Source organism: Bidens hawaiensis, unplaced genomic scaffold (genome assembly GCF_021521415.1).
Source record: "Bidens hawaiensis isolate Kalapana, Puna unplaced genomic scaffold, B.hawaiensis_p1.1 tig00049622_1, whole genome shotgun sequence".
NCBI classification, from domain to species: Eukaryota; Viridiplantae; Streptophyta; class Magnoliopsida; order Asterales; family Asteraceae; genus Bidens; species Bidens hawaiensis.
Window position 1 is genome coordinate 60,772 of NW_027498870.1, and position 24,012 is coordinate 84,783.

Consider the following 24,012-nt stretch of genomic DNA (forward strand, 5'->3'; position numbering starts at 1 on the left):
AACAGCCAAAAGATCCGAACTCTTTCGCGAAAATACTTACTAGTGTTCTATGATAACTTGTGCTTTTATATTCATTCTCCCCATATTGATTCTCAAGCTGGAGGGTGATTACGAGAAGCCCCCCTCCCCCCATCTCCTTTTCGTAACGAGCTCACAGTGCTCTTGTTTTGTAGGTGGTTTATTCTCACAGCCGGATTATACTCTAACCCCCATGTGAATTTAGTGTTTATTCATTGGCGTCATCCGTGCATTTCTCTTAAACTAGCTTTCATCCAAAATTTTCAATCCTTCTGTTTAAATGAGCGGTAAAACACTTACTCCTTTGGCGGGACAAGCGTTAGTTGCCCAACAAAGGACGAATTCGGTGCAAGACACTGTTATAACCAACACAGAGGACATCGTTAACACATCCAACCATCCGCCTAATTTCACTGTCACTGCTAGAACCAGGTTCCACCCACGACAGCAACCACAGTCCTCAGTACCACCAAGCATCATGGAACGGTGGAAAGTAGAGCAAGAAAAGATGATAGCGAGGATGCAAGAAAAGTTCTCTTCGGGAGTTCAAAACATAACTCTATTAAGCTGGGCCTGGAGTAGTAACGAGGTGAATGAGCAAGACGAGGGGGACGATGAACATGAATCAACTCCTCGGAGACACAGGGTGACAGAGTCTGAGTTCGCTCGAATTCAACATGGCGGATGAGATGGAATCCAACTCGGTGACCAGCACATAATATAGCGCTCACATCACACAGCCTCGTCATAAAGAGATGACCTTGATTATGGAGAACGTCGAGGAAAGACGGACCTCCACGGTACGCCCAACAAAAATTCATCAAATATCATCCCGACGCCAACGTTAATATCTATAAAATATATAGACCGGCCGTGCTGGCAGGAAAGTCAAAGTTTGTTAGGAAGATCGTGGAAGCGGGACTCCCTGCAAACCCAAAAATCTCTTATCTGGCATATCTCTGATTTGTTGCCATTTTGTTTGGTGAGATCACTTATGACTTACCAAATGAACAGGAAGTGATCGTCAAACAAATTGGCAATCACTTTATTTATTTATTTTTTAAATTATAACAAACCGTATGGCACCCCTACTTGGACCTAAGTGATCGTCAAATAACGGTCACCTCATACGTGTGAAGGAAACAAGGTTTTGACTGGTTATACATCAGGGCAGGGATACCCATTATATAAAAAAAGTTAACTTATTCTTAACAAAATCAATTTGGTTGCGATTTAATGATTATAACCTTTACGGTTTTTGGTAGGTTGCGGAGACTGCAAGGAAGCTTGGGATATTAGTAATTTCTGATGAAGTTTATGGACATATTGTTTTTGGGGAAAATCCTTTTGTTCCTATGGGTGTGTTTGCGTCAATCACCCCTATCGTTACACTTGGTTCCATATCAAAGCGATGGATGGTTCCTGGTTGGCGAATCGGATGGCTTGTTGCCCATGATCCCGATGGCATCCTCAAAGAACACGGGGTTCGATCTACAAATTTCAAGAACTTACATGCATATATGAATATGAATACGCATTATGCTAACACAATCCTCATTTATCTTTCAGATTATCACAAGCATTAAACAATATTTTAATTTATCATCATACTCTCCGGCATTTATTCAGGTTTGTTACAACCTAATTAAATATCATATTCAACTAGATGCTTTCATGCTCAATCTCATATGCTCTTAGGGTTTGTGTTTTCCAGGGAGCGCTTCCTCATATACTTGCCGAAACTAAGGATGACTTTTTTCAAAGACTTTAGATATAATTAAGGAATCGACAATATCCTGTTATGCAGGAATTTAAGTTGTTCCTGGCCTTTCTTGCCCAACTAGACCTCAAGGATCCATGTGTGTTATGGTAAGAAAACATATGCAAATTTTATATGCTAAGGACTTATGATTATAACTTATAAGAAAACATATGCATTACAACCTACCCTTCACTTATGATTTATGTATAAAAGGTTGGATTGGATATATCTATGTTTGAGGACATCAAGGATGATCTGGACTTCTGTCTAAAGCTTGCTAAAGAAGAGTCAGTCATAATCCTTCCAGGTATATATAATGAAAATGGTGCACCTTTGTTTATACTGGAATGTTTTCTGAATGAATGAATACAGGAGATGAGAGACTAAATAAAAAAACATAGAAACAAAACCTATATATGGGAAAAACAATATGCTCCTAAAAATAAAAGATTTGTTATCGTTTCCTAACACATGATAGTACATTGACTTAGCGGACCTAACACATGAATAAAGTAGACTAAAAAGTGCCGTAAGATCAATTGCATGATATGTATGATAGGCTTAACAGATCGTATAAGTGCTGAAAAGATATAAACCTAAATGCTTGCCAAATCTAGTGGTGTTACATCTTGATGCATAGTTAATATATATATTAAGTATCAAAAAGTTTTATTATTGCTGTGTGTGCATGCGTTCATTTTTGAAGAAAATTCTGCTTTGTTTTATCTTTATTTTTGCAAAGAAATTCAACTTCATTTTTTCTTTATTTTTATTCAAATCTTGGATCCTCTCCTGCGCGATAAGATTATCCGACCTGAGGGTTAAGATTTGGATATTCTGCTTTATTTTCTTGGTGTTTCGTATAAAATCTTGGACTTTCTCCACGCGATAATACGGGATTATCCGAATTGAGAGTTAAGATTTTATGCAACTTCTGCTTATTTTTATATTTTTATTTTTGTTAAAATGGAATCTTATCTGCGTGTAGTAATACCGATCTTAAGGGAAAAGTTTAACTTTCTGCTTTATTTTCTTTTTATTATTTTTGTATGAGTTACAGCTAATCAATTCAAAGAAAACTGGAAAACGTACATGTGAAATTCACTGTATAAGAGATATGAAACTGTGTTTGACAGGTGGGTTCCACATAAAATTTGTGCTTAATTGAACCTTAAAATGTATCGTAAAGTTACGGACGGATCTGTCTAAACTTTAAAGTAGACAATTATATCTGCAATCATCTTTGGGTTACGTGCATAATAATGTCAAAATTGAAGTGTAGTCTAGGATGTTATTAGTCAATATGATTCCCTACTCAACTCACAAAAATATGTACTGCTTTTTATTTACTGTGTTTAGTTCTTTGCTACTTGAAAATTTTCAAAATATACAAAAAGATTTTATATTCTTTTTATTTTTCTGCTTTAGTTTTGATTTGCCAAGCTAGCGAATTAATCATTGAGAAAAGGAAAAAGAGTTAAACCCCGGAAAAAGTTTAAGTTAAATCGTGCTTAACGTATTTTCAATTGGTAACAATTGATGTTTTAACGTAAAAATTCGTTTAAGTTAATCAGTACCGATATTTGTTGATCGGGAATTTTAATGTATACAATTAAAACCTAATTTGGATTTAATTGATTAATTTAATTCATTTGAAAACCCTAATTTGGTTTTTAATGATTATTTAATTCCTTAAGAGGTTTGGTGATTCGTTAACATGTTTAACGAATGTAAAGCCATTCGTTATTTAAATATAACGAATGAGTTATCTCATTCGCTATATAGACATTCGCTTCTGTTGTGCATAACGAATGGAAGACATTCGTTTAAACATTTAACGAATGAGAATGGTTAATGTATTATTCGTTAAAGATTAACGAATGAATTATTTATTCGTTAAAGATTAACTAATAACTTAGTTATTCGTTAACAATTTAACGAATGAGAGAAGATTCGTTAAAAATTTTAACGAATGAGATTCAACAGTTAACGAATGAGGCCATTCGTTAGTTCAAATTTTGAACGAATGACCTCATTCGCGTGAAATTATTGGATATAATCCCAAGGGTAGACGAATGACGGTTCATTCGCCTAATTTCTATTCCATTGCCTTCTCTAAACGAAACGCTGCCAAAATTTCATCAGAATCCATTACTTGCATATTTGCCTAATTGATTGTTATCTTTGTGATCAGCAGGTAAATACGATAATCGTCATATGTGTTTCACGAAGATTTATCGGTGGTTTAAGTGTTAAACTGATTCATTAAAGACATGACCTTAATTGAATAATTAGAAATCGATAATATTCGTATATGAGATTACATTTGAATCGATAATTGATGGATTATTACATGCACTTGGTTTCCGAACACAAACTCAATGGTTAATCGTACAGATTGTTTGGAATTTTAACAGATTCTGATATGAACACAACGATTTTGACTATAAATAGTCAAAATTGTTTGTATTTTGACTCTCAGATTAGTCGAACACACATTCTAGACTGATTCGTTATTTTTATAACGAATGAAGCATGATTCGTTATCTTTATAACGAATGTAGCTTGATTCGTTAAGACAGTTAACGAATGACTGTCTGATTCGTTAAGGTAACGGATGGATTGTTTAAATTCATAACGAATCAGATTGGATTCGTTAAAGTATAACGAATCAGAGTGATTCGTTAAATTTGATTTGTTACTTGTAACGAATAGGTTAACGATTAAGGATAATTCGTTAAAGATAACGAATGAACCTTTTACTGTATAACGAAAGTCACATTCGTTTACAGTTTTTAATGAATGTGATTGTCATTTGTTGAATAGTTTGATTATTTTGGAATATTTTACTAATGTATGTTTGTTCTTAACAGAAATGGCACTGTCTTGGAATAAGAGCCACAACATATGTGCGTTTTTAGAGCCGAACTTTGAAGATACTCCTATCTTTGGGGGTATGATTAGTTTTCTTATCCGCTCAAGAATCTACAAGACCATCTCTACCCGAACAATCGTTTATCAGAAAATAATCAGGGAATTCTGGAATACAGCCAGAATTAATGAAGCGGAAAATCAGATTGAAGCGGTTGTTCAGAACAAGCGGGTAGTGATAGATGTTGGGGTTATACGAGACTCACTGGGTTTTAACGATACTATTGATCATAGGTGTGAGTTCGATCGAGCGTTGATTAGAGGATTATTCGGCCGAGTAAAGTATAACGGAGATTTAGGCAAATCAATGTACAACAAAGCGAACTTGTGTGAACAATACAAGTATCTGCTTCATGTTCTTATTCATTGCCTGGGTGGTCGGAAAGGTGGTTTCGACGAGTTCAGGGTGATGCTACAATCTGCATTCGTGGCTCTAGTGCTGAATAAACCATTCAATATCTCCGAATCGGTTTTTTATCATTTGAAAGAAAACATCACCAGCAGACATAAGTTCTTAATGTATCCCAGATTTTTACAAATGATGATAAATGATCTGGTGCCTGACTTGGAAAAAGATCAAGCAGACGTGATGAAGCTAGATCATATGAATGAAGAGACGATGCGATGTTTGAGATCGTACAGATGTCAGAGTTTGGCAGATCGACCAAGGTATAAACGTTTGATTGGTCATCTAGCGAATATTGATTATGTCGCGCCACCTAATGATTGTTGGGCTCATGACGATTCCGATTCAGAACGTGAAAGTGGTGATGGTGATGATGGTGGAGATAATGGTGGTGATGGTGGTCCAGGACCACAAGCCGAGTTAAGTTATGAACAGAAGCGTAAGCGTAAAGGTAATGAACCGATGACGGAAAAAGGGGAGAAACTCAAGAAACAACGAGTTAGAAGGGGTTCGGGTATTGAGATACCGAGTCAGCCGTTTGTGCCTTCTACTGCTGTTTCTACTCCTATTATTTCTTCTATTGCTTCTCTAGTTCCAGTTCCAAAGATTCCACGTTCTCCTACTCCTACTACAATGACAGATTTTCCTTGTTATCCAACACTTGTGTAGATGCCTACGTCTTCAATGCCTCCAACTCTGACTTTGGCTACTACTGTGAGGCCTGATCCTCATTTTGGAGACATATTACATACTGTATTGGCACAGATGCCTACACCACAGCCAACGACATCTGTTACTCCTGTTACTCCAACACCGTTGCCGAGGCCTGAGCACTCTTTTATGTCATTCAGTCGTCCTCAGGGTCCTATGCAACCAGTGCATCCTAATTTCTATCACATGGCTCCTCATGCTCAATGGTTTCACATGATGAATCTGTTGCATTTACAACACACTCAAATGCAAGCAGACAGAGCTGCAAATGAGCTAGCGCAACGGAATTTGCTGAGGCATCTTCTATCGGCTCAGCGTGATAATAAGGAACTTCGAGCCCTAGTTGCTGCTCAAGAGGGGAGAGGTTAGACAAACATGATGAGATTATTCTTCAACTGACATGCAAAGAAGATGAATTAAAGAAGTTGAAAAATAATGAAGACGATCAAGATGGTGCAGGGGGTGGGGTAGATCAGCAACCGGGCGGAAGTTCCACAACGTCGGCGGGTAATAAAACTGATGCGAGTGTTGGTAGTGGGTATAAAGCTAGTAATCTAAAGATTGTTCCATATAAAGATTACACGAGAGCCAAGCCAATAGATGTTATTCTGGCTAACATGCTTCTGTTTGTAGGAATGGATGGGATTGTATACAGTATGGTGAATGCTGATGAGATCGAAGAAGGTGAATTTGTTGATCATTCTTTAACGAAAGAACAAATTGCCTTGCTTCTGGATCTAAATGATGATGAGATTGAGGAATTGGGTAAGAACGTGGATGTGGAGATGGAAGATAGTACTGATACAGGTATTCCTCACGGAAATGTACCTGGTTTTGAAGAAGTGGAAGTGGAAGATGTTACTACTGAAGAATATCCGGAGTTTTACACAGATAATAACAATGACTCGGGTATTCTGTTCTTTACAACTGAGCATTTCAATGCGGCAGAGCGTCGATTACAGGAAGAAAAAGATAAGTTAAAAGCTGCAAAATCTAGCCATGTGTCCACTACAGAGAAGAAGCGGAAATGTGCTTTTGATGGTATGTTTGAGCATAACGTTGAGAAGATGAATAAGATGATCGAGACTTTCAAATATCATGATCGAGAAGATGTGAAAGTTGAGAAAGCTTGGGAATCTGCATACCAGATGAAGAAGTACAAGCCTGCTAAAGACGTTAAAGGTGATATGGTGGCCTGGCAGTACGATTCAGATCTTAAGGTATATATCGTTAAGTGGGAGCACGGTATTTATTATTTCAAACGCCACACGATATTTTATCTATGCCTCGATGGGATGTACGAACCTTAGCTAATCGTCCGTTTGTTAATCGTGGAGACAATAAATGGGCTAGCTGGTTCTACTGGCATTTATTGCATGAAACCCGCTTTGGTTTCAAATTCTTCTAGCCTCAGGTGCCGAAATACAAATATATTGACGAGATAGATGCACGCACGGGATGGAGGAAGTTAATCTTAATAGTGAAGCCGCTGAAGACGATGAAGAGAGTTCCGATGAAGATATTCCCTCAGAGTCTCTTCACCTCATTTAATTATTGGTATTATGATAATCGTACAGGTGAAGCGGTTATTGTTTATGGCCAGGGTTCACGCACGAAGACGTTACGTGTAATTGATCCGATGTGGCTGGTCAATCTATCTGAGTCTGACAACGACACGTTATTCACAAATCAAATCAGATTCGCTAATGTAAAGGATTATGATCTTGCAATGCAGTTTCAGAAGGTTGTTCGTGTCTGCTACGCATACAAGATTCACAGCTGCGTTGATTGGAAGACAAAGATGTTTTAACGCTAAAGTATGATAAAGAGCTCGAGACGAGGGGGATTTTGTTGATACACGTTTTGTACGTCTCAATCTTTATCAGGGCATTAATGTAATTAGTTTAAAGTATAGGGATCTTAATGTAAATATGGCTAAATGGGCCATTCGCTCTAATGTAATGTTACATTCGTTACCGCGTAACGAATGTAACACATTCGTCTAATCTGTAAGCTCATTCGTTAACCCAGTTTAACGAATGAGATAACGAATGAGGGCTATTCGTTATATGTTAAATGTATTAACGAATGAAGAGTTCATTCATATGGTTTAATGTAACGAATGACACATTCGTTAACTGTTGAGTTAACGAATGTGGTCATCCCCTATATATAGTTTGTAACTTATTCATTAATGTAAGTTTCTAGTTTGTTTATTAATCCTCTCTCGTTACTCTTTCAATCCTATTCTCTCATATCATTCATATCAATCATAACGTATATCAACTTTAATCATATACCTAAACATTATGTATCATCGTAATCATAAGGTCTAGATCAATTTCGTGCTCATCCAAGTACTTTCAAAAAGCTTTGTGAGATTTTGAGAATTTATTATAGGAAATGTAGTTTGCCATAGGGTGTACCGTTGAGGGTTTTTGGTTGGGAGTGGTCATACCATGATCAATGGATGGTGGGAGCCTTACATCGTAACCATCAAGCCGTTTTGACTGTGTTCGTTTGCGTTTGGGTCTGGTGCTTTCTGTTTCGGTATTGACTTCTGACCCACACCCACTAATGTTTGTTGGCTCACTATCATTAGTTTCTGTCGGACCACTTTCATTGTTCTCTATAGGCCCAATTTCATTTATGTTACCATCTTGTTGACCCATTTGTCCCCTTTCATTCCCTTTGATATTAGACTGTAACTCATTAGCAGTCCCAAAAATTGGAGATCCATCTTCAGCTTGAAAAACATTCTCAAGCCACTCATTTTCTGCTTGATCTACTTCTTTGCTTTGTTCATGATTGGTACACTGAGTTTCTCCTTTGGTTTCATCATAGTACCAAGGAGGAAAAGTAAATATTTCTGGTTCTTCTTCACAATCAAGCACCTTACTTGTCTCACTCGGGAAAATATTTTCAACAAACCGAACGTCTCTAGATACAATAATTTTTCGTTTATTAGTATCGAAAATTTTAAACCCTTTTGTTCCTTGAGGGTAACCCAAAATAATCCCCGGCTTCCCCCTTTCTACAAACTTGTCACCTCCGGTGTCGGTGTTTTAGTAATAGGCAAGGAAACCGAATACCTTCATGTGTTCATAGTTTGGTTTTTGACCAAACACAATCTCATAAGGTGTTTTATTTTCAATGGCTTTAGATGGCAATCTGTTAATAATGTAGGCTGCAGTGAAAATACATTCACCCCAAAAACTAGAAGACAGTTTAGCCTCAAATTTTAAAGCTCTGGCAGTTTCAAGCAAATGGCGATGTTTTCGTTCCACTACACCATTTTGTTGTGGTGTGTGTGGACAGGTGGTTTCAAGCAATATACCTTGGTCGGTGTAAAAATTGATCATTCGGTTGGACATAAATTCACCACCGTTATCACATCAAATTCTTTTAACACTTTTGTTGAATTGAGTTTTAATCATCTTATGAAACCCAATTAAACAATCACTTGCTTCATGTTTGTGTCTTAAAAGGAAGACCCAAACTGAGCGACTGTAATCATCTACAATTGTTAAAAAATAATTTTCTTGAGTGAGCGAGGTGGTTCTATATCTTCCCCATATATCACATTGTAGTAGTTCAAAGCAATCTTGGGTTTTAATAAAACTTAAAGGAAAAGGCAACCTTGTGTGTTTAGCTTTTGCACACGAATCACAAATCGCATTGTTGGCTTTAAAAGTGGTATTCTTAACAAAATCAAAACTAGAAAGTTTATTACTTGAGGCATGTCCCAAACGTTTATGCCAAATATCAAAAGTGGCTATCATAGCCTTTCTCTCGCTCGCCACCATGCTCATCCGATAGAGCCCTTGACTGCATTTACCCACTCCAATCAACCTCCTTTAATCTAAGGCATGCATTGTACAAAATTCAGGAAAGAATGTTACTGCACACTGCAAATCGTTTGCTAGACGGCTGACGGAAAGGAGATTGCAAGTAAACTCGGGAACGTGTAAAACGTCCTTAATATGTATTCTATTAGGTAAGGTACATGAACCTTTCCCATGGACAGGGATAGAGGAACCGTTAGGTATGGTGACCGGTAACTCGTTAGTTATTTTGAAATCGTTATTAAACCACTCTAGCTTATGAGTTATGTGATCGGTGGCACCCGAATCCACAACCCATTTGCTGTTAGGGTCGAATATATCTGCCATGTTAGCAACAGGAGGAGTTTCATCCTTGGTTGAAGCATGCTTTGCTGCAAATATACCTGAAAATTGTTGGTATTGCTCACCGTTTAGGCCGGGTATGGGACTGTTGTTATCCTCGACGCAAGCAGCCTTGGCCATTGGTTTTTCAACCCTTTTTTTTTGGTCCTGATGAGGATTTCAAAGAGAGGAAGACGGTGGTAGATGGTTTTAGGGTTAGGTTTAATCAAACACCTGCTCTGATACCATAATGAAAATGGTGCACTTTTGTTTGTATTGGAATGTTTTTTGAATGAATGAAAACAGGAGATGAGAGACTAAATAAAAAAACATAGAAACAAAACCTATATATGGGAAAAACAATATGCTCCTAAAAATAAAAGATTTGCTATCGTTTCCTTCTTTAATATATGATGACCATGTGTAAAATAGTATTTCAACCTCTTTATCCTTCGAATGTTTATAAAACAAACTTCACTAAATCGTTGACTAGAAGAGTAAATGATCTTGAATTCCTGATCCTTTCATGCGCATCCTGCATTTCTTTTTCTTCAGGTGTAAGTGTAGGACTCCGCAACTGGCTCCGAGTAACATTTGCTATTGATCCATCATATCTTCAAGATGGCATCATGAGACTTAAATCTTTTTGTGAAAGGCACTCCAAGAGAGCATAATCCTTTATTTAGATCATGTTTTGTGATCCATAGGGAACAGAACTTCATCCGTAGCCATGTATTGCAATCAAGTTTATCAGCAAATGAAACAATTTTGTGTACTTTAATAAACGTGAAAAGATGTTTACTTATTTGGATCCTTACTTTCAACGGCATTTTAAATATGACCGATACTATTTAACGAAACCTATCAAACGACTTTAGGAACTCCTTAAGAATGTTGAATTGTACCACCATCTTTCCATAGAGTTAGGGCTGGCATATCATGTATACCCGTACACGATAAGACACGAACACGATAAGACACGAACACGAAATGTGTTTACCTGTATACGACACGAAAACTTATTGTGTACCTGTTTCCCAGACACGAACAAGAACCTATTAATACATGGTATACACGATAAGACACGATAATACACGATAAGAGCTGAAATCGATCCTACGATAGCCAAATTATTCGTATTAACCTAGTTATGAATGTCGTGAGAATGTGACGGCTGAGAAAAAGTGAGAATGTTTTAGGAATTTAGGGTCTAGAATAACTTATAAATATATATATTTAATTATAAAAATCTAATCAGGTACTTAACATGTAATTAACAGGTAAACAGGTATTTTACCTGTTTAGAAACGAAAATTAACAGGTAGATTCGTGTCTACCTGTTTAGTACACGAAACCTGCTAAGGCCTTATCTGGTACCTGTTAAAGTTGTGTAGGTACGTGTCGTGTATTCGTGTATCGGGTATAAATTGTCAGCCCTACATAGAGTTCTGTTACTCTGTATTTATATAAAAATACTATTAGATGAATAAGTCACTTAGACTAAAATTTCATTTGTTTAAATATTGATTTCTTGTGTAAATAAATACAGTCACTAGCGTTTAGCATCCGCAAAGCCAAACCTATATAAACCGTTACTAAGACGTAACGTCAGATTTCAAACTTCATTAAATAAACACTTATTCACCTACAACACTATATATTAAACAACACTTCATCATTAGAAAAAAAAAGTGATTCTTATGACGAGAAGTATGAGGAGAAGTCTCAACAATTAAATAATTATCAATGGTTCTTTTGAAAACCATTATGAGTCGTGAAAACTTTAAGAACCACACAAAAAACATGTGTTTTTATTTTTTAAAATTTGGAAGGTTTTGTATATATTTTTGGAGTATTCTTATCAACATAAAATCTCTTTTAACAACATAACTAATCTCCATGAGGGTAGTTTTGGATGTGGGTTGAGTCTCCGTCTCTATTGGGAATTGAAGAACTGATGTGGGTGGGGGTAGTGGTGGAGTGACGTGTTGGCAGGTGGACAGGTGGTAGGAGGTGGCAGATGCCGGTGGTAACCAATGTTTTTATAACTGGATCGGACACTGAACTGGTCGGGTTACCGGTTCACCGGTTGAACCGGTCGGACCGGCCGAACTAAAAACTATGAAAAAATGTTAAATCAAAAAATATATGAAAATTCCATAATAAACCAGTTGAACCGGTCCGGTTCACTGGTCTGACCGGTTGAACCGGTCCAGTTTTACGGTCGGACCGGTGAACTGGATAGGACCGGCCGGTTTTTTGAGAAGCGATCGAACTATATCAAACCGGACCGGTCGGGTGACCGAATCCCGGTCCGACTGGTTGGACTGCCCGAACAGGTCCGGTTTTAAAAACACTAGTGGTAACAAGGGGTGGTGAGAGAGAGAGAGTAAATAGGGTGGAGTAGTGAGAGGGGGTAGGTAGGTCCATTTGTTTTTAGTGGCGAGTTTATTGTTACGATATACCATCTGTCTTGTTCAATCATTTGTTTTGAAGTAATCCGCTAGTCTCTAGACTAGAAAAGATTCAATCCACTTCCATCCAATTTAAATTGGTATTTTCTTCATCATAATTATCGTAAAGACACATATACAATCGTTAATTTTAAAGAGAGAGAGAGAGAGAGTATGTGTGTTTAGAGAAAGATAATATTTTTAATGATTGTATACATACATACATACATACATACATAAAGAAAAAATAAATTATAAAAATTAACGTGTAAAATTACAAAAGTATATTTATGTGTCTCGTATATGACCAGATTTGGTAAGAAACTAACTAGGTTAAGACCAAATGATAAAACATTAAATACAAATATATTTCATCAAATTTTAAAGGTAAATGCACCGAAACTTGTTAAAAATAAAGGAGAAATTAGTAAATTGATTCTAGAGATTTTCTACGCACAACTTGCACAAACAAACAGTGGTTTCAATAATGTTGGCATGTCCTTAAATTTTAATGTGATGGAGTGGTAGGAAACATGTGCTTTTTAATGAAGATATGGGTTCGATCTCCAAAGACAATATTTTATGAAGGGCATAAGAAGTTTAATGAAGGAAGACTGGAATATTTGATATTTCCGGTTCGATCCGTAGGGCATTGTAGGCCTTCGGGCAGGTGGCTTTTTCCCAAAACTAGCTAGAAATAACTTTAAGACGTTTAAGGGTTCTGTACGGCTGGATTGAGTCATCTGGCCACCACCTTTTGCCATTAAGTCATCCCGTACAGAATATCTATGCATTATTTCTCTGTTTGTTGGTCGTTAAGAAAATATTAATATTAACATACATAAAACAAATGCATAATTTTAGACATTAAAGCAGAAAAAGAAAGTAAAGAATCAGTAATATTAGAAGATTCCAAAGATGCCGACCTAGCTACGTACCATGCTAATGCGCCCCTACATTGTAAAACAAAAGTATCAAAATGAAAACTCCAATAATAAAAAAATTATTTGGGCACGTATAGAAAAAAAGTTGTGTAAAACAAAGTAGCGGGAGGATGTTCGCTCACCATGCACCACCTCGTCATGTGCCTTCTCGTGCACTTCTATAATTCTTTGTATGGCATACACCTCCGCATGTAGTTTCTCTTTTGAGAATAGGTTCGTTTATCGGGTTGATTTTTTTGGTTTAAATGAAAAACGGACTTGGTAATTGATGGCGTATGTTCGAGTATATAGATGATCATCTATATACTAAAGTAGAGGCAGATCTAGAAATTTTTACTAGGACGGACAGAAAATGGATCGAGTGAAAATTAGGGTTAGGTCAAAGGAAAATATGACCGGCCAACAATAGACCCAGAGCGAAATGAACTTTCGGAGCACATGAGAAGGTAAATTAGTCTTTATACACACAACCTTTTTAAAGTTATATATATATATATATATATATATATATATATATAGGATCAGGATCATATGAGAACTTTTTAGGAATTGAGAACTATGAGAACCATTTTGGACCACAAAAAAATACAAAAATAAAAAAACTAAAAAAACCAAAGTTCTTATTTATCATCCCGATTTCTTAAAAAACATAAAAAAAATTCGGTTTAGCGAAATTATACATATATGTATAATATGTACACATATGTACACACATGTTTTTTCCTATACACATATGTATAATTTAAGGTAAATGACAATGTACATATGTGTACATTACGTAACTAGAGATTAAATGAACGTATACGTATATGTATAGGTATAATATGAATTAAAAAGAAAAAAAATTGGTTTTTTTTATTATACATATATGTATAATATGTACACACATGTTTTTTCCTATACACATATGTATAATTTAAGGTAATTGATAATGTATATATGTGTACATTACGTAACTAGAGATTAAATGAAAGTATACATATGTGTATAGGTATAATACGAATTAAAAATAAAAAAAATTCGGTTTTTTTAATGAGACTGGAATAAAATATAAGAATTTTAATTTTTTTACTTTTTTAAAATTTTTGTTTTTTTTTTGTTTTATAATTTTTTCAGAGGCGCCTTGATCACCGACCAAAACTATATTATGTTTGCTCTTTGATTTGTTTAGTAACTGGTGATAACTAACGGCAAGGTCAAAACTATAATATATTAGAACGAGAGGGGCAACATAAATTTTTTATTTTGCATATTTGTATACATCAATTAACTTCTTTAGCCACCAATGTATTAACCGGTAATTATAATCATTGGGTCCTCGTATCTTGACATTCTTGTAAATTATTTCATTTTGAGAAAATTACTGTTTGCGTCCCTGTGGTCTGAGGGTGGAGTCACATTGAGTCACCGAAAAAAAATTGAATTGGTTGAATCCTCATGGTTCCAAAAGTGACCCGAATGAGTCCCTCTGTTAACTTTCTGTTACTAACATCGTTAAAATAAGGGACAAACCGGTCTTTTCACACATTAAAAGAAAAAAAAACCAAAAAAACAAAAACAAAAGACAAAGAAAGAAAGATAGCATCGTTCTTGTGACCCTACTCCCTTTTGTCTTCAATCTCCAGCCTTCGTTCAATTCCAGTACTCCAATTCCAACTTTCGCTGTAGCCTCAAACCTGCTGCCGTTGGTCCTTCTGCCGCTGTAGTCTCATAGTGCCTCGGAACCTGCTGCTGTTGCTACATACCACCAAACCCTACTCCCTATAAGATTCTCCAAATTTGTTACCACCATCTTGGTTTATACTCAATTGTGTTTTTGAATTCTAACCCTCTACCATAACCAAAATGGTTTTTTTTTCATCACTACTGCTAGATTTTGTGTTTATTTGAAGTGGGTTTTGTGTGAAGTTGGCGATGCCTACCAAGTGTTCAACGAAATGCCACCGATGATCGAATTATCAAATTGAGGGCTTTTGTAAGTTTTTGTTATATGATTGCCCGAATCAATTAGTTTTTTTTAATAAAGAATGGTTCGATGTATTTTGTTAATAAAGTTTAGTTCGATGAGTTTATTTAAAAAAGTTCTCTTCGGTCAGTTTTGTTGAAAAAGTAGTTCGGTTCGATTAGTTTTGTTGAAAATGTAGTTCGGTTCGATTTGTTAAAAAAGTAGTTCGGTTCGATAAGTTTTTGTTAGAAAACTAGTTCGACCCGATTAGTTTTGTTAAAAAAGTAGTTTGGTTTGATTAGTTTTGTTTAAATAGTAGTCCGTTTCGATTATTTTTGTTAAAAAAAGTAGTTCAGTTCAATTAGTTTGGTTAAAAAAGAAGTTCGGTTCGATTAGTTTGGTTAAAAAAGTAGTTCGGTTCCATTAGTTTTGTTGTAAAAGTAGTTCGGTTCAATTAGTTTTGTTAAAAGAAAGTAGTTCAGTTTGATTAGTCTTGTTAAAAAGTAGTTCAGTTCGAATAGATTTGTTGAAAAAGTAGTTTGGTTCGATTAGTTTTTGTTCAAAAACCAATTTGGTTCAATTAGTTTTGCTAAAAAAGTAGTTCGGATTGATTAGTTTTGTTAAAAAGTTGGTCGGTTCGATTAGGTTTGTTAAAAAAGTTGTTTCGTTCGCTTAGTGTTTCTTAAAAAACTAGTTCAGCCCGATATTTTTGTTAAAGAAGTAGTTTGATTCTGTTAGTTTTATTTAAAAAGTAGTTTGGTTTGATAAGTTTGTTTAAACAAATAGTTTGGATAGAAATTTAAAATGAGGGACGTAAAGTGAGCACAACCACAAACCATATGGACTCATATGAATCTTATAAAAGGGCATATTGGTAATTTCAGCTTTTCTATTGATGGAAACTTAACAGTGGAGACTCATCTAGTTCATTTTTTGAACCATGGGGATTCAAGCTATTCAATTTTTTTTTCAGGGACTCAATGTGACTCCACCCTCAGATTACAGGGACGCAAACAGTTATTTTCTTTGTTTTAAGTTGTTTTATAATATATTTGTTTTGAGTTGTTTTATAATATATATATTGTTAACGAAACACTTTTTACTTAGAGCACAAACTGACATGTTTTTTAGATATATATTATTTTAAAAACGACTAAAAAAATTCAACTTAATTAATATATATATATGATAAAAATAACTAATAATACACTTTGAAACTATATAAGAAATTAAATTAAATTATTACATAATATTTAAACTTAAAACTAATTAATATTAATAACTTATTGAATTGAATTTTTTTAATAAAATTTAGATATCAACTTATTAAATTTGAATAATTTGAATAAAATTTAAAAGCTAAAGAACTAAAATGCCTAGTAAATATCAATTATATATATATATAGGGGAGAGATTTTTTGAGAACCATGTTGAGTTTTAGGAACTTAAGAACTTCATTCTAGGCCATACATTTAATTAAATGAATTGGAATATGTGGTTGAGATTAAATCTGGCAAAAAAGTCAAAGTATGAGAGAGAATAAAGATGTAACTGATTACACCAACTTTTACGTCCGTTACACATGTGTAAAACGTCGACTCGGTGCGTAAAAAATTCTGTAATTTTTTTACGTCTATGTAACCTACATATATTACGCATTTGTAAAAAAAAATTAAAAAAAAAATCGTTACACTGAGTTATTTCGAGTTCTTAAAACTTAAAGAGGTTCTCATTTGAAATCTCTCCTATATATATATAATAAAGAGAGAGGAATAAAGACATATATATATATATCGTATAAAGACATAGGAATAAATACAATAAAGAACTAAAGTCTTCCATCCTCATCTTCGTTTCATATTTCAGATTTGTTGCCTGAACTTCGCACTTGTATATTTCGGCTAATATAAAATCCGGCGATCGCAGGGTCCACGAACCACCTGAACCTCACATGGTTCTGATGATGGGCACTGGACTCATTGTTGACTCATCATATATATTGCGCTCCTATAAACACGGTATTCCGGCATGCAGATGGTGGGCACCGGCCCACCCTACCCATTCCTTGGATTCGCCCATGTACCAAACTATATGAAGTAGGATGATATTTAATTTGTCTTTATTGTTTTTATTATCGTAGAAATCAAATGATATTGGACAGTGATCAGGGTATTATTCGACATGATATTTATAAAAAAGACAGTATATGTCTTAAGTTTCTACAAACTTCATTGACAGTTTTTATCTATATGTGGTTATCTATAAAGACATGAAACAAACAAGAAACTTGCCTTGTTTTATGCTTTTATTATAGATGACTAATCATAACTCAATAGAACCTTAGCTCCCAAAATAACATGTTTAACTTGATCGTAAGTATATGAGCAAAACCGAGTAACCCACTAACCCGACTCGATAAAACTACAACTTGAGTAACCTAAACATGAAGTGTCGAATAAAGATTCGGGTAAATTATCAGTTATGATTTTCAATTATAAAAGCCGATTAACCTGAAACCTAATGAACTAATATCGCAGAACACCATTAGGTATTACCAAATGATTACTAATGTTAAATAATATTCCCAATCATGTAAAGTATAGGGGTGGGTTATTGTGCAAATATGTCAAACTAAATTTAGGGTGTTATTTATCAATTGTGTAATTAGAAGGGATTAACGTGTACACATCAAGCTCGTTAACACAATATGATGCCATTTTAGGGTTAGAATAAATCAGTATTTGAAGAAGTAGGGCCCTACACCCAACTAAAAGGCAAGAGAAGTTTTCGTAGGCGAACTTACACACTCCGCGGGACAGTCAAGAACACCAAGAACACCGTGGGATTCGCAAAGCTTGAAGGCAGCGGAGGCTGTGGTGGCAATACTTAACCCGCCAGGGTCGGAAACACAAATTTATTGGCCGTCTTTGCTAAGATCGGTTGTTCCCGCTCCCCCAATGCCTGCTAGTTCAACAACTTCGTACCCTCGGGCTCAGGCTGCAACAACAAAAGGCGATCGGTCCACCTCTGCAAAAGTATCAAGTCAAATAGCGTAAAGGAGGAAAAAGCCTAAGCACAAGTAATCAAAATACCTTGCCCGTCATTCTTGACGATGGGAACCTTCATGGGATCCTCCTAGATGCGGCTCATCCCAATGAGCACCAGCACCCGTTCATAAAGGCGGAGCGGGGACAAATTGCTTTTCAACGCCATGTACCAATCCGTCTTAGAAAACGGGCCAGCTTGGACTCTACCAACTCCTTCACATGGAAGAAGTTCATGGAGTGGGGGACCACCCCGCGTAGTGACATAGAAAAAGGTGCTCTTCTAGTCATGAAGGCTCTGAGGCGCCTGCCCAGTAATTGCCTTAGCCCTTGCTCTGGTGTACGTGTTGTACCAACATTAGGAATCCTGGAAGGCATAGAACGCCATAAGCTTGTCAACTGAAGGGGTTAACCCCAAACAAGACAAGTATACTCGAAATGGCGGAGGCGAGCCATATTGAGTGGATGTATTTGGGTCAGGTGCAACCCAAACGTATATAAAACTGACAACATGAACCGGGTTATTGGAAGACGGAAGTTTCCGCCCATGAAAAATTCTTTGTAAACGGAAATCTTTTCGGCGGGAGCCTCCTTCACCTTCTTTACGGGAGCAGGTAGCTCCGGCTTGAAGGATGGGTCAATCCAATACGACTCCACCATGTCGTCGAAGTCGGCACGACTCATCCGACAACCGACAAGATCCATGTTGAGAGCCTTTTTGTTTCCTTTTTCCTTCTCTTGAAGAAAATGATTGGACATAGGAATACCATAAAGAAGCAGGCGAGAAAGATCTGGAGAACATAAGAGATTTTGAGAAAATATTTTTGAAGAACGATGAATATTTTTCGGAAATCTATCACCAGAGGAAGATAAAAGAAAATCTGCGAAGGGGGTAAGAACTTTGGAAGGAATAATGGAGAAATGAACTTCATACCACTTATATACATACCCATCGCAATTAATACGATGGGGTGGTTACTGAGGAGAGAGAAAGCATTGGCCTAACCAAATGGCGCCACGTATGAGGAACAAACCGTCAGGTATGTTCTAGCTGGGCGCGTCACTGGGATTCTCGAACATGCGCCTGATACAGATGAAAAAACTTCTTGCAGAAAATAATTGTCACTCCCCGTCCCATCACACATGCGCTCCTATCCACTCCTCCAAATTACCAAGATTCAAATTTTCATCCGCCTACCTGCAGCGGGCAGGACACCTAAGCAGGTGGATAACGACCAAAATAACTCAAGTACCTTCCGCCTAACGAAGGATTTCACTAGCCTTCCGCCAAAAAAGTCTTCCTCCTACGGAATGTTTTCACTAACCTTAAGCTGAAAAAGTCTTCCACTTATGGAAGGTTTTCACTAACATTCCACCAGAAAGACTTCTGCCTAAGGAAGGTTTTCATTAACCTTCCGCCTAAGGAAGGTTTTCACTAACCCTCTTCCATAGACACTTCCGCCTAACGAAGGTTTTCTCCAACCTTTCGCCAAAAAAAGTCTTTCGCCTAAGGAAAGTTTTCACTAACCCTCCGCCAGAAGGACTTCCGCCTAAGGAAGGTTCTCAATAACCTTCCACCAAAGAAGCTACCGCCTAAGAAAGTTTTTTGGCAGCCATCTAGCAGGAGAATTCCCACCAACCACAGGTCAGTGGCTTTCCAACATGTTCCACTGAATTTAACCCTCCCGCGGTCACACCCCAACCTAAGGCGGAAATGCCGGGGTATGATTCGATTGCTCACAGCTCGAAGATACTATCATAAATATAAATGACAATATCTAATTAATTATTTACAAATATTACACACAATATCCAAATATACAAAACAATTCAAATACATACAATATCATGCATATAACCAAATCATGTGTTCCAATGAAATCGTTGCCAAGCGAATCGGACATTGATTACAATGACTAAGGTTGTCGTTTTACCTTTGCCAAGCGAATCGGGCTCCGGTTACTAAAACGGGCGTATGATCATACTAATGAGAACCCTATACAAAAGGGGATATGTTGGACCTCTCCGAAACGCTATCAAGTAAACAATTTAACATGTAGCAATTAGCAATTAACAAATAGCATTCAACTGATATTTACACAATAATTATGTTTGCAATTTTGAGTATATATATAGCATAGAAAATATGAGTAAGTACGCATATGTCCCCAAAACATTTGAAAACAGTGTATAAAAAGGGGAATGATCAAACTCACCTTAGACGGAAGGCAAGTGATTAATAAATTCGACAAACGAACTAATGATTTAAGTGAGTCGTCCAATACGCGTCCAACGAGATTAATGATCAGAATCTGAAACTTTGTGATATGAAACTATAAATAAAAACGAACTTAATGCCACTGGAATCAATCCAAACGGATGAGTAGAACTCTAGTTATGTTGATTTTAATGTTTAAACTAGTCGAGTCTGACCAGAATCCGAACTTCGAGTCGGGAGTCGGGTTTTGGTCAGAACTCTTAAAATTTAATTACGAGAAGAAAAGTCTTCTGGACCGAACGTTGAATCCATCCAGAAGTATGAGAAAACGAGAAGTCAAAGTTGTTGACTATTTTACCCTTCATCGGGTTTTAAAGCAATTGACTAGTCAATACCCTTCAATCTCATAAATTGATTGAAGTTTATTGACTTGGGAATATGTTTGAATGATTTACAGTTTACAACTTACCCGGAAAGTGAAAGGATTGACGAGAAACGGAAGTCAAAGATCTTAAAGCAAGCAAAGTCAACGAACAAGTCTTGAATCTTTAACAAAGAGGCAAAAATCGAAGGGTTTACAAGCTGGGCAGAAGGTAGGACTGCTGGAGTATGATCTTTACGGTTTGGTAAAGTTTACAGCAGATGGTTATGTCTTGTTTATATAGGAAAAACATAAAACGAACTATTATAGGCTTTTTGGCCCGTTTAAGCAAGTATATGCGATTTAAGGAAAGAATCAATGAAATATTAGTAAGAAACTGATCTTGGGCAGAGGGAAACGAATTAGGAATGATATTTTGGTTATATGATGTTTACTTGGACCTTAATTCACTCAAACATGCCTAAAATAAACGATTTTATGCCTTAAACGAGTTAACGAACGAAAACGAGTTGGGATTCTGGCCAGGTCAGCCACCGCGCTGTGCGACCACATGGAGCGGAGCCTGTCGCCCGGCGCTCCGGAGTTTAGGAGGGGAAAGTTTCATTTTTTACAAGTTTAGTCCCTATAGCTTGGTGTATGGTCTTTAAAAGCACTTTTTGATGAAATAATTAGGATTTAAACGTTATTTAAAGTACGAGGGCCTAAAGTGAACATTAGGAATTTAATACTTATAAAGATTTGATTTTTAATTAATAATAGTGATCCAAAATATTCCCGGGTCGGGTTAAACGTAAATGAATACGATTTGAAAAATCCGAAATGTTACACCCACGGGGGAAAAATAGTGGGAGGACACTTCATGAAAAACACCCCTATCACATTGTCAGCCCACAATTCTCCTTAGCATTATCATACAAGGAAAACAATGGACCGGGGGACTTGAAGAGGTAGTGTCCTACACCCACCTAAAAGGCAAGAGAAGTTTCCGCAAGCGGACTTACACAATCCGCGGGACACTCAAAAACACCAAGTACAGAAGTGCATGGCGTTGACGGACATTCAACCATGCGCCAAACATTCCCTGACATATCGGAAAAGTTGACTCTAGAGATCTTCCTAAGTATGTTGCAAAAAGTAAGTATCTTACTAAAAGGTACTTCCAGCCAATAAGAAACCGACAGCGCATCGTCCACAGCACTGCTAAGTACAAATGTCGCCGTTAGTCAGTAACTATATTCACCAACCTTCCTAGAGCACGTGCAAGCCTTCTGATTGGTGAATTTACTGACATGGCATGTGGGCCATGCCTTCTCTCCTCCCCTCCAGCTATAAATACCTCTTCACCTCCAACGGTAAAAAGATTCGAACTCTTCCACAAGAATAATTACTAGTGTTCGGCGATAAGTTGTGCTTTACTTATATTTAGTCTCCCCATACTGATCCTCACGTTGGAGGGTGGTTACGAGAAGACCCCCCCCCCCAATCTCGTTCTTGTAACAAGCTCACGGTGTTCTTTTTTTGTAGGTGGTTTATTCTCATTAGCTAGATTATACTCTAACCCCCGTGAGAAATACTTTAATTAGTGTTTCTTCAGTATCTTAAACCAGATGTGTCGTTCCAAACACACCTCATCGATATATATAAATAGGATACATCGATCAATGGGAAAACTAGTTACTTTACAACTCAACTGATTGTTTGTTTGTACATTACACCCTGGGCTAATGAAAAGATATTTAAAAACAAGATAACGAGCATTAGATCTTGCAATGTTAAAAACGTAACGATATCATCCCCAACCTCAAACACTGCCGGTATGTCATGGTAGGTTTCATTTCTATATGTAGATTATACTATCAACATAATTAACGTTAAAAAACACCCGTCGCAAATGGCCCTACCGTCAAACAACAGAAAAAGCCTAGTCAGCATTCTTATGTTACTATCATTAACAGTTTGTGAGAAAGATTTCTCATACACACTATTGAAAAGCATGTGCTGGAATCTCAAACAAAATATTATCTTCGCTTTCACTTGTGGATTAACGAGGGACACTGTTTGTCGGAAATCAATTCCCATCTCGATGACCAATGTTTAGGTTTACAAATGTCGGTAGTCACTGGTAACCCGTGAACGATAATTTTAATATGATTGGATAGGGTATTTGGTGCAATCCATTGACTTGTCATCGTTAATACTATTCTTGTAGTACTCATAAAGTTCCCTCTCATTTTCTTACATAAGTATCTCAAAGATTTTAGATCCATTTTGGAAACGCCTTTGTTTGTTGCGAAGCTCTTAGACTATTCCCGTTAGCAAACTTTAGGTGGGTTGTTTCACTATTTAAAAAAAAATAATAATAATAATGAAATTGAAGCACATGTTTTGTTGGTGCAAACTAGTTTTCAAACCATTCTCAATCATATCCAATGTCACATGTCAACATTTGTATGGACCTCATTTTAATTTCTTTTTCCTTTTTTTGCTCACACTAATTAGTTTTAACTATAATATTGTTTTTTTTTCTAATAACTTTTAATAATTAAGTTTTAAAACAAATTAAAAACATATTCTTGTTCAGTTTTTTTTTAGAACGCATCGGTATAAATTTTATAAAAAACTGAGTTTGTAAAGAAGTATATATTTTTTAATATAAAATAAATATTAAGCGTGTTTGATGAATATGAATACTTTTTTATTTTTTTTAAATATTCTTAATTTAAATATATTGTTTATTTTTAAAGAAAGCTAATGTTTTTTTTATATTTCTAGTCATTTTTAATTTAAAAAAAACATTATAAATTATATGTGTTTAATAAAAAAATAGTATAGGTTGGGTTGCTAACGAGTGTGGAAAGTTTGATTAGGTTGGGTTGGATAGATGAAAGTGAGAGAAATTAATTTTATAATAACAATTGGATTGAATTGATTTGTTAATGAGGATAGTCTTATAAAGGAAGCATAAATCCGTTAATTATTAATCTAACTATACTATTAAAGCAACACAAACTGTCCATATAACATTTAATTAA

At 36.1% G+C, this 24,012-nt stretch overlaps 1 pseudogene; it reads left to right on the forward strand.

The window, feature by feature from the left end:
* The first annotated feature begins 298 nt into the window (after positions 1-298).
* LOC143598080 (nicotianamine aminotransferase 1-like) lies at positions 299-10,710 on the forward strand (annotated as a pseudogene).
* The last annotated feature ends 13,302 nt before the right edge of the window (positions 10,711-24,012 follow it).